The sequence below is a fragment of the Perca flavescens genome, chromosome 24, assembly GCF_004354835.1.
Source record: "Perca flavescens isolate YP-PL-M2 chromosome 24, PFLA_1.0, whole genome shotgun sequence".
In the NCBI taxonomy this organism is placed as follows: domain Eukaryota; kingdom Metazoa; phylum Chordata; class Actinopteri; order Perciformes; family Percidae; genus Perca; species Perca flavescens.
Genome location: NC_041354.1, coordinates 18374285 through 18386965, shown reverse-complemented (window position 1 = coordinate 18386965; position 12681 = coordinate 18374285). Strand labels below are relative to the sequence as shown.

At 44.0% G+C, this 12681-nt stretch overlaps 1 protein-coding gene across 4 annotated transcripts in view; it reads right to left on the bottom strand.

The window, feature by feature from the left end:
* The window catches only part of nlgn4xa (neuroligin 4 X-linked a), an 80133-nt gene extending 72252 nt beyond the window's left edge, over positions 1 to 7881 (bottom strand). For all 4 annotated transcript variants that reach the window (XM_028572163.1, XM_028572164.1, XM_028572162.1 and 1 more), the window contains exon 1: positions 7597 to 7881. The gene's annotated coding sequence lies outside the window, so the exon portion shown is untranslated. The remainder of the gene's footprint in view (positions 1 to 7596) is intronic.
* Positions 7882 to 12681: the final 4800 nt, after the last annotated feature.

Below are 12681 nucleotides of genomic sequence, written 5' to 3'. Positions count from 1 at the left end.
CCCCCTTAAATGCTTTCTGTCACTATAGCATACATATCCTTTAATAGTAGTATTTACCCCAGGTTTCCTAAATTCCCAGGAAGCCCTGGTATTCATCTGGCGTTAAACTACGGGAGGCACACATTACCAGTGTCTCTACTCAGTGTTATTATGACCATGGGTTACTGATCACAGGAACCCAACAGTAGAACATAATACATCTTCATAATTTCCCCTACAGCATCTCCACTGATTACATTACACACATTTGCATTTTAATGAGGAAAAATGATTTTCTTGGGCTTTTAACTCCTAAATGCTTGGAGCTCATGTTAAAGGAGACCTATTATATACCCTTTCCCTTTTCAGATTTATAGTTGTATTTTAAGTTTCTACTAGAACAGGTTTACATGCTTTAATGTTCAAAACCTAGGGGTCGACTGATGCTGGTTTTTTAAGAGAAAAGGAATCCGACATTTGGGCTGTACAGTAAAAATTTAAATCTTTTAGTCAACATTGACAATTTGGAATGTTATAAACTCCAACACAAAAGTTAGATTAAATGCTTCAAGCAATTATTTAATAAAACTGAAACTTTAAACATAATACGCCGTTAAAAAAAATGAATAAATAAAAACAAAAATCAGTTTGTTTGCAGGTGTAGCAGACTTTTTACAGAGCCGTAGTGGAGCCAAAGTAGCACACTTTTTAATTAACGCCCTGTAGTGCCCTGCTACAGCCTGCAGTGCCCTGCTACGTCCTGCTACACCCTGTAACGCCCTGCAGTGCCCTGCTACACCTTGCTACCCTCTGCAGTGCCCTGCTACGCCCTGCTACGTCCTGCTACACCTTGTAACGCCCTGCAGTACCCTGCTACGTCCTGCTACACCCTGTAACGCCCTGCTACACCCTGCAGTGCCCTGCTACATCCTGCTACACCCTGCAGTGCCCTGCTACACCCTGTAACGCCCTGCAGTGCCCTGCTACACCTTGCTATCCTCTGCAGTGCCCTGCTACGCCCTGCTACGTCCTGCTACACCCTGTAACGCCCTGTAGTGCCTTGCTACACCTTGCTACCCTCTGCAGTGCCCTGCTACACCCTGTAACACCCTGCAGTGCCCTGCTACGTCCTGCTACACCCTGTAACGCCCTGCAGTGCCCTGCTACACCCTGCAGTGCCCTGCTACACCCTGTAACACCTTGCAGTGCCCTGCTACGTCCTGCTACACCCTGTAACGCCCTGCAGTGCCCTGCTACACCTTGCTATCCTCTGCAGTGCCCTGCTACGCCCTGCTACGTCCTGCTACACCCTGTAACGCCCTGTAGTGCCTTGCTACACCTTGCTACCCTCTGCAGTGCCCTGCTACACCCTGTAACACCCTGCAGTGCCCTGCTACGTCCTGCTACACCCTGTAACGCCCTGCAGTGCCCTGCTACACCCTGCAGTGCCCTGCTACACCCTGTAACACCTTGCAGTGCCCTGCTACGTCCTGCTACACCCTGTAACGCCCTGCAGTGCCCTGCTACACCCTGTAACGCCCTGTAGTGCCCTGCTACGTCCTGCTACACCCTGTAACGCCCTGCAGTGCCCTGCTAGACCCTGTAGTGCCCTGCTACGTCCTGCTACACCCTGTAACGCCCTGCAGTGCCCTGCTACACCCTGTAGTGCCCTGCTATGTCCTGCTACACCCTGTAACGCCCTGCAGTGCCCCGCTACACCCTGCAGTGCACTGCTACACCCTGCAGTGCCCTGCTACACCTTGCAGTGCCCCGCTACACCCTGCAGTGCCCTGCTACACCCTGCAGTGCCCTGCTACACCCTGCTACACCCTGTAACGCCCTACTACCCCTTGCAGTGCCCTGCTACACCATGAACTACTACAACAACTATATCTAGTCATAGTTCCATTATCTTTATTGTGACTATTACTGCCTCTGTTCATCACACCCCCAACCGGCACCGGCAGTCACCGCCTACCAAGAGCCTGGGTTTGTAAATTGTTCTGTCATTTAAGATGCTCTAGCAACAGGAGATGAACGGCCTTGATAACATCATTTTGTTTGTTTGTAAGTGCAGCCGCAGGCTGTTCATCATTGGCTGTTTGCCTACAGGGGCTGTTATATAACGATGAACTTCTATCTGAGGAAGATCAGCGGCTGTTTGCAGTCAACTCACACGGCGTCACTGTCACCAAACGACATAGAAAAGCAAATCAGATGCAAAACCCACCACAAAGAGAAGCTAAATGACTGAAAATAGACAAACAGTCATAAACCTACACAAAACCACAGTAGATGCAAAACGACTAAAAATAGACGTAAAACTACAAAGGGACAAAACAAACACAAAAAAAGATGCTAAATGATTTAAACCTGCACAAAAGAATCACAAAGACACACAAAATGACTGCAAAACTAATGACGAAGAGACACTAAATGACTGAAAACAGACACAAAACCGTAAAAAATGTGTAATGTGGTGGATTTTGGATAAGCTGTGGTTGCAGAGTGAGCATTGTGTCTCTCCGGAGCACACAGGAGATTGTGAACATTGTTCTCACTTTTAACGATTACAGGAGATAAAGTCTCATGAATACCAACGAAGGTGCTCCATGTCGTTTGCATTTCAATCATTACAGAGTGATCCTTTCCTCTCAACTGTGAAATGTCACAGCAGATGATAATTACCACGTATACAGACGGTATATATATTATACATACTGTATATGTTGGGCCTATGCTTCTGAACGTGGATGGATTACCAAACACAGGCTTACTGGCCCCATAGGACCATGACTCACACAATGTTACTGATAAAAAATAAAAACCATGACAAATGACCCAAAATGACTACAGAGATGCAAAAAGACACTAAATGACAAAAAATACACACAAAACAACAGTAAACTTACACAACACAACTACCAAGACATGCAACATTACTAAAAATAGATGCAAAACAATCACAAAAATACAAAAAACTTTGTTAATGGAACAAACAGAGCTCCGTCTGATTTGAACCCAAACCACCATCTTTTTCTAAACTTAACTAAGTCGTTTTGGTGCCTAAACCTAACCAAACTGCGAACATTAACGATGGGTTTAAAACATGAACCCCGGTCTCCTGGGTGAAAGTCCTGTGTTTGTTTGACCCATCCACCACCCCTAACCTGGCCAAACTTCCTCACCTTACTTCCTGCTTTGCTCCCATCACAACTACTACGGCCACTAGAGGGCACTGCCACTACAAACCTAAATATAGGTCAGAATGGTGCTGGAACAAACCACTTATGGGGTGCGTTTTTCAGGGAAGGACAGAGTCAGAAAAATTTTCACCTGAGGCTGCTAAACTCTCTTCACTCCTCCAAATATGGTTAAACATATAGTTAACAGATCTATACACAACAGAGAAATGTTAGAGTAACTAGAGAACGCATTTTCGGAAGAAATGGCAGTTTGAATGCCATATGTTGAAAGGCTGATGCTAAACTGGATTGCTGGCTTGAATGTGTAAGTAAAGTGAAATAGTAGGAATAGTTGAAAAAAAGTGGGAATGGGTTTCATTAGTATGAATGTCATTAAAAAGTTGAATAATACCAATAATGTTTGAAAGATGTGGAATATTTAAATTGTTTTTAGAAAATCTGCCCCTTCACTGGAATGCTGGCTTGAATGTGTACGAAGTAGGTGAAGTAGTAGGAATAGTTGAAAAAAATGGGAATTGGTTATATTATTAGAAATGTTGAAAAGTTGATTAATAGACTACCACGTTCTACACACAGCAGAGGAATGTTGGCGTGATGAAAGTGTGTGGGATTTGCATACAACAAGGACGTCTCACTGTGCAGTAATCCCTCCTTCAGAGCTCCAGCGGCTCTGCTTACACAAAACAGGCTACACGTTACACAGCTGCTGCTGTTTCTACCCGTGTTTGGACAAATCAGGAAACAACTGCCTGCTTAGCATCGACCTGTCCCATGAATGTGTTGACGTAACACATGATGGGAGGCCTGCAGTTGACATTGGACTAACCCTAATCCTAACCATAAGGCTGATTATTTAAGGGGCGATTTCACACCTGCCTTATTTAGTTCGGTTCAATTGCACTAGAGTTGGTTTTCCCCCTTGGTGCGGTTCGTTTGGGCAGGTGGGAATGCAACAATCGCACTCGGATGCACGCCGAACGCGGACCAAAACAAGCGTACCAATTTGGAAAAGTTACGCTTTCACTTATACTCTGGAGTGGTTTGTTTGTGGTGAGAACGTGATTCGATCTTGTACCACACCAACTATATTTACTCCTCCAGTCTGAGCTAATGTCTCCTGTAGTCAAGTGTGCTTAGCAGTCCGCAATGCGTAGCAGCTTCAAGGTTTCTCTCACAGAAAGAGACTACAGGCAAACTCGCCGTCTGCCACTCGCATCTCCGTGGTCAAACTAGCCGCCGCTGAAGTTGGAGACAGACATCGGCAGAGCAGAGCGAAGTCTCGTTGACCAGAGTAGATATAGTGATGTCGCTCGCCAAACAATGTCTGGTTATTTAAATGAAATGAGCTGGTCTGACCATGGAGATGCAACAGATATGCACTAGTCCAGAACACAGGACCTTCTTCCTGTATTTACTTTCTTGCTCCTGCCCCAGACACATCTGACCAATTGGTACGCTTGGACTTTTCCAGGTGTGATACGATACCAAACCAAGGGGAAACAGCTCCAAGTTTACTAACTCATCAACTGATTCGCAATCAAACTACAGATGTGAAAACGCCCTATCGTGATTACTAATTGACTTAATCATCATATGTTTACATGCACTTAATAATCCATTTTTGCTTTTATTCTGAAAAAGACAATACTCCAATTAAGCTGTTTCCATGGCTAAGGATTATTCAGCTAATATTCCCTGCAAAACAGGATTCTTTCTAATTGTTCCAGCAGTGGCGGACTCTTTCATTCCTTCAACCAGCTTCTTGAAAAAGTCGGCTCATATGCAAAAACCTGTTGTTATCCAAGTCTTTCACAGAGGGGGTTAAAAGAATTGGTAAGAGAAAGGGTGACTAAAAGAAAGATCATTAACGATTATTTGCATTATTGATTATTCTACAGTCTATTTTCTCAATTAATCGTTTGGTGAATTCAATTTCAGAAAAGTTTTGAAAAATGTCCATCCCAGTTTCTCAAAATCCAACTCTTTAAATCTCTTATTTTGTCCAAAACCCAAATATATTCATTTTAATAAGATATAAAACAGAAAAGAGCAAGATACCTCTATATTTGATAGGCTGAAAACATTCTGCCATTTTTATATGAAAACTGCAACATTTTGGCCAGATTTAGCAGGGAAGACTGGGGGTCAGTGGAATTGAAAATGCAAAAGGAAAAAAGATATTTAAGGTAAGTGAGCATTTTAAAGGCCAAAGATTATTGTCTGACAAAAAAAGAAATAAAACCAATTTCCTGCATTTGTGTCCTGACATGTTCCAGAAATCCTCCATCTTATTTGGAACATGCAGGAGGAGATTACGGAGTTGCGTGTGAATGTTGTAGGCCTAACTTTCATTTGAAATGACTTTGCTCCTGGATGAACAGTGCAGTTTGTTGAAAAAAGAACAAAAGGAAAAGGATTAGACATAGGACGACTGTTTTGATTGGACACAGAGCTCAAATGTTTTTAACATCAACACGCAGATTCCTAGACGTCAGACACGTCTAGCTCTCTCAATCACTGTCAGACAACGATTTACCATAATCTTCAGATGTAGTCGTTGGCTGTTAATCCTACACCTGCAATGTCCCCTCCCTCTCTGTGAAAAATGGCGAAGAAAGGCAGCCGAATGAGTCAAAGCTGAGCTGCACTGGAGGAAGATATCACGCTTTTTAGGAATTTGTCATTAGAGATGGATTTATTATCAGTTAGAGCAGGCACACATCTTTAGAGCTGCAAAGATGAATCAATTATGAAACCACACCACAATCTATTTTCTAATCCAAAATAATTGTTGTCGCTGCATGACGCTCACTTTTTGTCAGCCAACCTCAACTGTAATGACCTCTGAAAGGACCGCCACCTCGCGGTGCTTTGTACCCGGCTCACAGTCACCTTTTGTCGGCTAAATATAAAACTGTAAAGACCAATAAACTTAACTGTCATGTGACCTCTGTAATTTTGGTAGGATGTCATACAAATTGGTGTGCATAACTTTTCATGCAATATCATACAACCCCCCCCAAAAAAACTGCTCCTCAGATCTCTGCAGGGTAAATCCAGACAGCTAGCTAGACTATCTGTCCAATCGGAGTTTTCTGTTGCACGACTAAAACTACTATAGAACGTCCACATGTTCCACCAAAACAAGTTCCTTCCTGAGACTATTTAGCAGAGGCACCGTGGCTCCGTCCGGAGCTTTTAGCTAAATGTCTGTGCTAGCTTGCTAACTACCGTTGTTTTCACATATTATTACGTGTAGTGTTCAGGTGTTACAGCTGACTTCCTGTTGAGCTACTCGACGATCTTTCCACGTAACATTACCCAAAGGCAGAAGTAGGCCTACCCATGGGTGGTAATCACTGCTCTAGTGGACAGAATGTATAACAACCAGTATTGTAGTAGCCTATATATTAATAATAGGCTTAATTTGAGCATTAAATATTTGTATATAATTAGAATATTAAAGCCAAAAACAAATGAAATTTGACTGGTATTGAAGAGGAAGGTTGACAGCTCTACTAAGGACATCATTTCATCTTGGAGACATAGATAACCCCCCCCCACCCACACACACACACACAAGGTCATACCATGTTAAACCAGCAGCCTGCCTGTGTGAATGCCACCCAGTGTGAACACAAGCTGAAAATCATAGCATTAGCAGCTGTGTAGATGGAAAAAAAAAAAATCATGCAAAGCACAAACCCCACTCAACCCTGCCCCCCCCCCCCCTCCCTTCACAACCCCTTTACCCGCCTCAAAACCCACATCGGGATATCTACACCACCATCTTGTGGCTGCTTAGAGAGAGAGAGAGAGAGAGAGAGAGAGAGAGAGAGAGAGAGAGAGAGAGAGAGAAGATGCTGCACCTCAGACACAAAAGAGTTGGGGCTGAAAAACGCAGGTGTGAAATGGTTTTAAAACGCTTTCTGCATGTTGAGAGAAAAGCGCTGTGTGCGACATCTCACACACACACACACACACACACACACACACACACACAAACAAACACACACACCGCACACGTCGCTCTCCTTTTAAAGTTAACCGAGCTGTTGCTTTTTTTGGCAACGAGTTTTATAGTTACAGCGCCAAACACTGATTTATAAATGAGTATTTGTTCCCAAACTGGAGTCGAGGTAAAGTGCGCAAGAAGCTGCGTAGCTGTGCGGATTAAAACCCCTGTATCAAGCCTGTTTTATGATGATTTTATAACAAGTTCGGATTGTCAAAATGACAAATGTCTCTGGATGAATGCCCTGTTTATTGTGCTCCTTTTTTGGGAGAGTGAAAAGCGTCTGCAGAAGCTGTCAGCGAGGGTCTGAGAGAGGATTGATTTGTACATTTTTATAGCCATGTTTCCCTGCTGGAAGAAAATCTGCGCATCACATGCAGCCTGCAGCACACTTACCTCAGCCTGTATCTCCAGCCGTCCCACTCTTTATGTAAGTCCCAGAAAAACACAGCAGGAAAAACAAAACCCAAATAGCCTTAAGTGCACGTCCAGCCAGCCAAGGCAGACAGCCTCATGTGCTGCAAATCTGCAAATCCAAAGTACAGAAGTCCCGATGCACTGAAAGGCAGCCCTGCTACAGCCAACGTCCTGTGCGCGCGCGTGTGCGTGCGTGTGTGTGATGGGGGAGAAAAAAAAACTGCGGCTCTCTCTATCAGCACATAAGATGTTTCAATGAGTCATTGCAGAGGCTCTGGGAACCGTGCTGAATCTAATTGCTCTCATAGAGAGAGTGTATTGCGAGGACAAGATTAGTGTTAGAGAAACCAGGTCTCTCTCTTTCTCTCTCTCTCCCCCCCACCCCCCTTCTATCTCTAACCTTCTCTCTCTCCCTCCATTGGACTACACCGTCTGAAATTTACTAAACCTGCAGCCAATAGATTGCCGCATTCTCTCAATCACCCTTTAACCAGCCGCTGTGCTGTGGCAGCTCTGGCACATGACACACAGCAGGGGCGGAGCCAGACCTTGTAAACATTGGGGGGCTCAGCCCAAATCTGGGTAGTGGGGGGAGAGATTGGGTTCCAAGCTATTAAAAAAAAAAAAAAAAAAAAAAAAAAAAACACTCCAGTTGTTCCTACCTGGAGCAGATGACCAATCATGGAAGACCGGCAAATTTTTACGTGACGAAGCCGAATAGAAAAAACTGTTTGGCATATCCAAACAGAATATGCTGTTTACGTGACCTGTATCAAATTCGGAATATTGTCATATTCGGAATAAACGTGGAATGTTGTGAATGTAAACATACTGGCTGATTGCTCCTTTAAAGAGCCTCTATTGTGCTCTTTTTCAGCATCATATTGGTACTCTTGGTCTACTAGAATAGGTTTACATGTTGTTGAATTCTCTGATTGGTCAGCTGGCCCACTCTGTTGTGATTGGTCAACCAAATTCAAACAAGTCACTGGGCAGGCTGTGCTTGCTCAGGCAGGACCTATGAAAAAGTGGGCTGACTTTCTCAATCCGTGACATCACTAATGGAGGAATTTCAAACAAGACTGAGGGTGAGCCGTTTTTAGGCAGTTGAGAAGACGTGCTGTCTGGGACAGAAAGCTCCATTTGGAGTGAAATGTGTTAGTGACACATCTATTGCAGGGGTTAGCAACCTTTGCTATTAAAAGAGCCATTTTTGGCCGCAACAAATTAAATAAAACTTTCTGGAGCAAAACATATATTTGAGCTTTTTACAGAAGTTCTGAAATGTCTCTCTGTCATCCCCAGCCGAATACTTTTCAACAACTGCTGTGTGCTTGTTCCATAAATTTCTTAATATTACTTTTTTGTTGTTTGCTAAATTTCTCGCCTCAGATCAAGCACATAGTGGTAAGTTAGGAATTTGTAATTCATAGCTAGTACAGAAAATCAAATTAGTTGCTGAAGTTTGGCAAAATTTACACAATAAATAAATAAATGCACATTTGAGGTGAATGAAATGTTGTGGTATCCTAAATAAAGAATGTAAGAATCACTTAAGGCCTTCAACAATTATTAAAAACAATGTAAATGTTAAAAAATAGCCTAGTTCATTTGCATATAACTATTTGTTAAAACCACAGGGAGCCACTGGAGAGAGCCACATAAGGCTCCGGAGCCGTAACCTGACTCCGCCAGATGGATCGCTTCGCATTTGCTCGGCATATCCATCTGGGAACTTTCTGTTGGAGAACTTTTGGGAAGGGGCGGAAATACTGGTTAGCTGATTGGATGAACCATCTGTCTATCACCTATGTTGGTGATAGACGGGCCAAATCAACCAATCAGATCCACGAAGCGTATGAAAATACAACCACAAGCCCGCCCCTGCTGCTGCAGGCAAAGCATAGCTCGTTAGCTCAGCATGCAAGCAACATGTCGGTAAAGGAGATTTGCCGTTTGTGTAACGAGAATTTAGGAATAAAAGGCACCATGTCAGGTTCACGGACCATATTCCAAAAGAAGGATCCAAGAGAAAAAAAGCGTTAGCGAGCGGCTAACAGAATTAGGGCTACCGCTGTCTGAAAATACTGGTTAGCTGATTGGATAAACCATCTGTCTATCACCAGCTAACCCACCTCAAAACCAACGCTGATTGGCCCGGTCGTTTGGCTAACGGCTCCAAATTTTCTCTATCTCAAGATGCCAGACTGATCTGGGAGTGGAAAACTGGAGCTCGCCAGATCAGGACGGTCTCACGAGGCTACCGGAGCCGCAGGTTGTAAACCTCTGCTCTATGCTTACACAAAACACTAGGCTACATAAGTAAAAGATGCGAACAATCCCCCATTAAAGCATAATAGGGGCTCCTTTAAAGATCATGGTTAAAAAAAGGGCTGGGAAAAGAAGCCATCTGCTTCTCCGTCTCTATCACGTCAACACGAGACGTTTGTTAAGTATTCTCTAACGAGGCCTCGCTCGTTCTCGTCTTCACGTGTCAACACCAGAGAGCTATCTGCTCCAGAGGAATCCTATCGTCATGCCTCAGCATTTACAGCCTTCATGTTTCTGTTTGCTTCCCTGAGGCGACAGGAATCGTCTGGGCTTACACACAGAGGAAGAGGTCTCAGATCCCTCCCCCTCCCCCCATGTCTCTCTCTGCATACTGTTACTGCCACTGTTTGTCTAAATCATCACTTGCGAGTGTGTCCTCTGTGAAGTATTGAATGGCTCACTTCTGGCCCTCGACTTGCGCCACTGTTGTACGTCTAACAGGTCTGACAGTCTCTTCATTCTGCCAGAGAGCACACGGCCACGCTCACCATCCATCCACACACACTCCAACCACGGCGGGATTTATAGCGGACTATAGCTCGTCTCCTGCACACACTGACTGTCTGACGGTCATCAGGGTTAGATCAGCTTGGATTGTTTGGCAGATTTATAACACAGAGTTACAAAGTGGACGAGTGGAGCTGGAAGGACATAGGTGTTTTAAAACACGTTTCCCAAATTTCCCCCCCATCATTCCCCCTGCTCTGGTGTTTCCCCCTCTCATTCCCCCTGCTCTGGTGTTTCCGAGCCCCTAAACCGGAGACATTTGGAAACACTTCTGACCCGTTTTGGTTTGGAATCTGCGGGGTTGTGTTGCAGTCTCAACGGCCTATTTATGCAATTCACATACACGCTTGTTGGAACCATCAGTGGTGTTAAATCTGATTTTAACCAAAAGGCCTCAGATTAAACTGTCCTCTGGATACAAGACACACATGTGCTCAGAGACAAAGGAATCTTGGCCTGTATGTAAACCCCAAAGCCTGGTTAATTCACACCTCTATGCGAAAGTGCCAGCCAGAAGGGAAACGCCTCACAACTGACAGGAAGTCAAAGGACTACAAGATTGTAGTCTTCACCCTTTCAAGAGTTTCGAGTCTTCCTATTGGTTCAGCGGGACCATAAACACAGCATGAAGTCTTAACCTATAAATAACCTGATCCTAGGACACTCGTCTTCCATTGCAACTCCGTTGCTGAGGGGAGCACACAAGCGCTTGTGCTAAAACTTCCATTTTCTGGAGAAAGGGAATTTAATTTCGGTGTCCAAAGAGCACCGTGGATCCTACGAAAAACGCACCAATGTTTTTCATACCTGCAGGAGAAGGACAAACAACGTTTTCTTCTCAAAGTCGACTAAACTTGCCCCCTTGCTGCCTTTTTGGAGGGAAGTTTCTCCGTGGCTGCTGACGAGCGCCAGGGACCCGTTCTGTTTCATTTCTGTGGAAATCTATGGACAGAAACAAACGGACTGAACGCACCGTAAGAAGGCTTACGTCTGGGCAGAGATAAGTAGTGGGTTTATTAATGAGCAAAGGGTTCGCTACCACTTGTTGCCATTAAGGTGATCTGATTTAATCATGTACTGGTCCATATGTGATTATTAATCTGTTCTGTGAATGTATCAGTGATCACGATACTGTTGATTATGTTGTGTTGAGTAGCTTGGTAAAACTGTAATTGCTACCTGCTTAATCACTCCTTTCACGGAGTTTTAATTACTGTCTGCGAGAAAATCACCAAAATCAGCTGTTAGTCACTGGAGTGGTTATAGTGACGTTTTCCTCAGCAAAACAAAAGTCTCAGAGTCTGTCCTAACAACACGTTAGCCCAGACCTGAGGGGGACTGGGTCATTATCGATAACTAAGATCAGAGTGTTTTCCCTTCTTTACCCTGTCTCCTTTTACTAATTATACACACACACACACACACACACACATACACCTACACGGACACAAGCTAGCTTGTAGCTCCCGAGCTAACGGTGCTAGCTTCACACGTGGAGTCGGCGTCACCTTGTACAGAGCTAACACATGACCTAGCATACTAGGTTAAGCGTGCGCGTTGCCTAGCAACCCCCTCGGCTTCTTCAGCCCCTCCTCGTGCACGCAGCACCGCCCTCTTGAGGCTAAATAGTTTTGTGCAGCTCACAGGAGTAGCCATTTTGGTTTTTGTGTTAGGACTACATTTTGACACCACCCCTCCTCTTTCGCTCACACACACACACACACACACACACACACACACACACACACACACACACACACACACACACACACACACACACACACACACACACACACACACACACAGCTTTGTTTTTGCTTTGTTTTGGTTGTGATATTGTAAAAGATGATATAAGTTTATTATTGAAGGATTATTGATTAGCTACTGATAATTGTGACGTTAATAAATCTTATTATACTTAATTAGCAGTTGCTTGTGATTATTTGTGTACTTGTTGTAATAATTGCTGGTCGATCAGGTCCGTGCTTGGATTCACACCTTCCTTTATTTCCTTTTAAAGGATTGCCACAGAAATGAGACTGTTCCACAGTTTGATTATTGGTCCCTGACTTGCAGGGTGGTGCCCCGTTTTGATTGTTTGTCGATTTGATAAAGTTATTAATACCATATTCATAACTTTATTAATATTGATAAAACATCTTTGATAATTTGCCAATGATCAAATCTGTACCCTACAAGAATCCTACACGCTGTAACCGCCAGCCG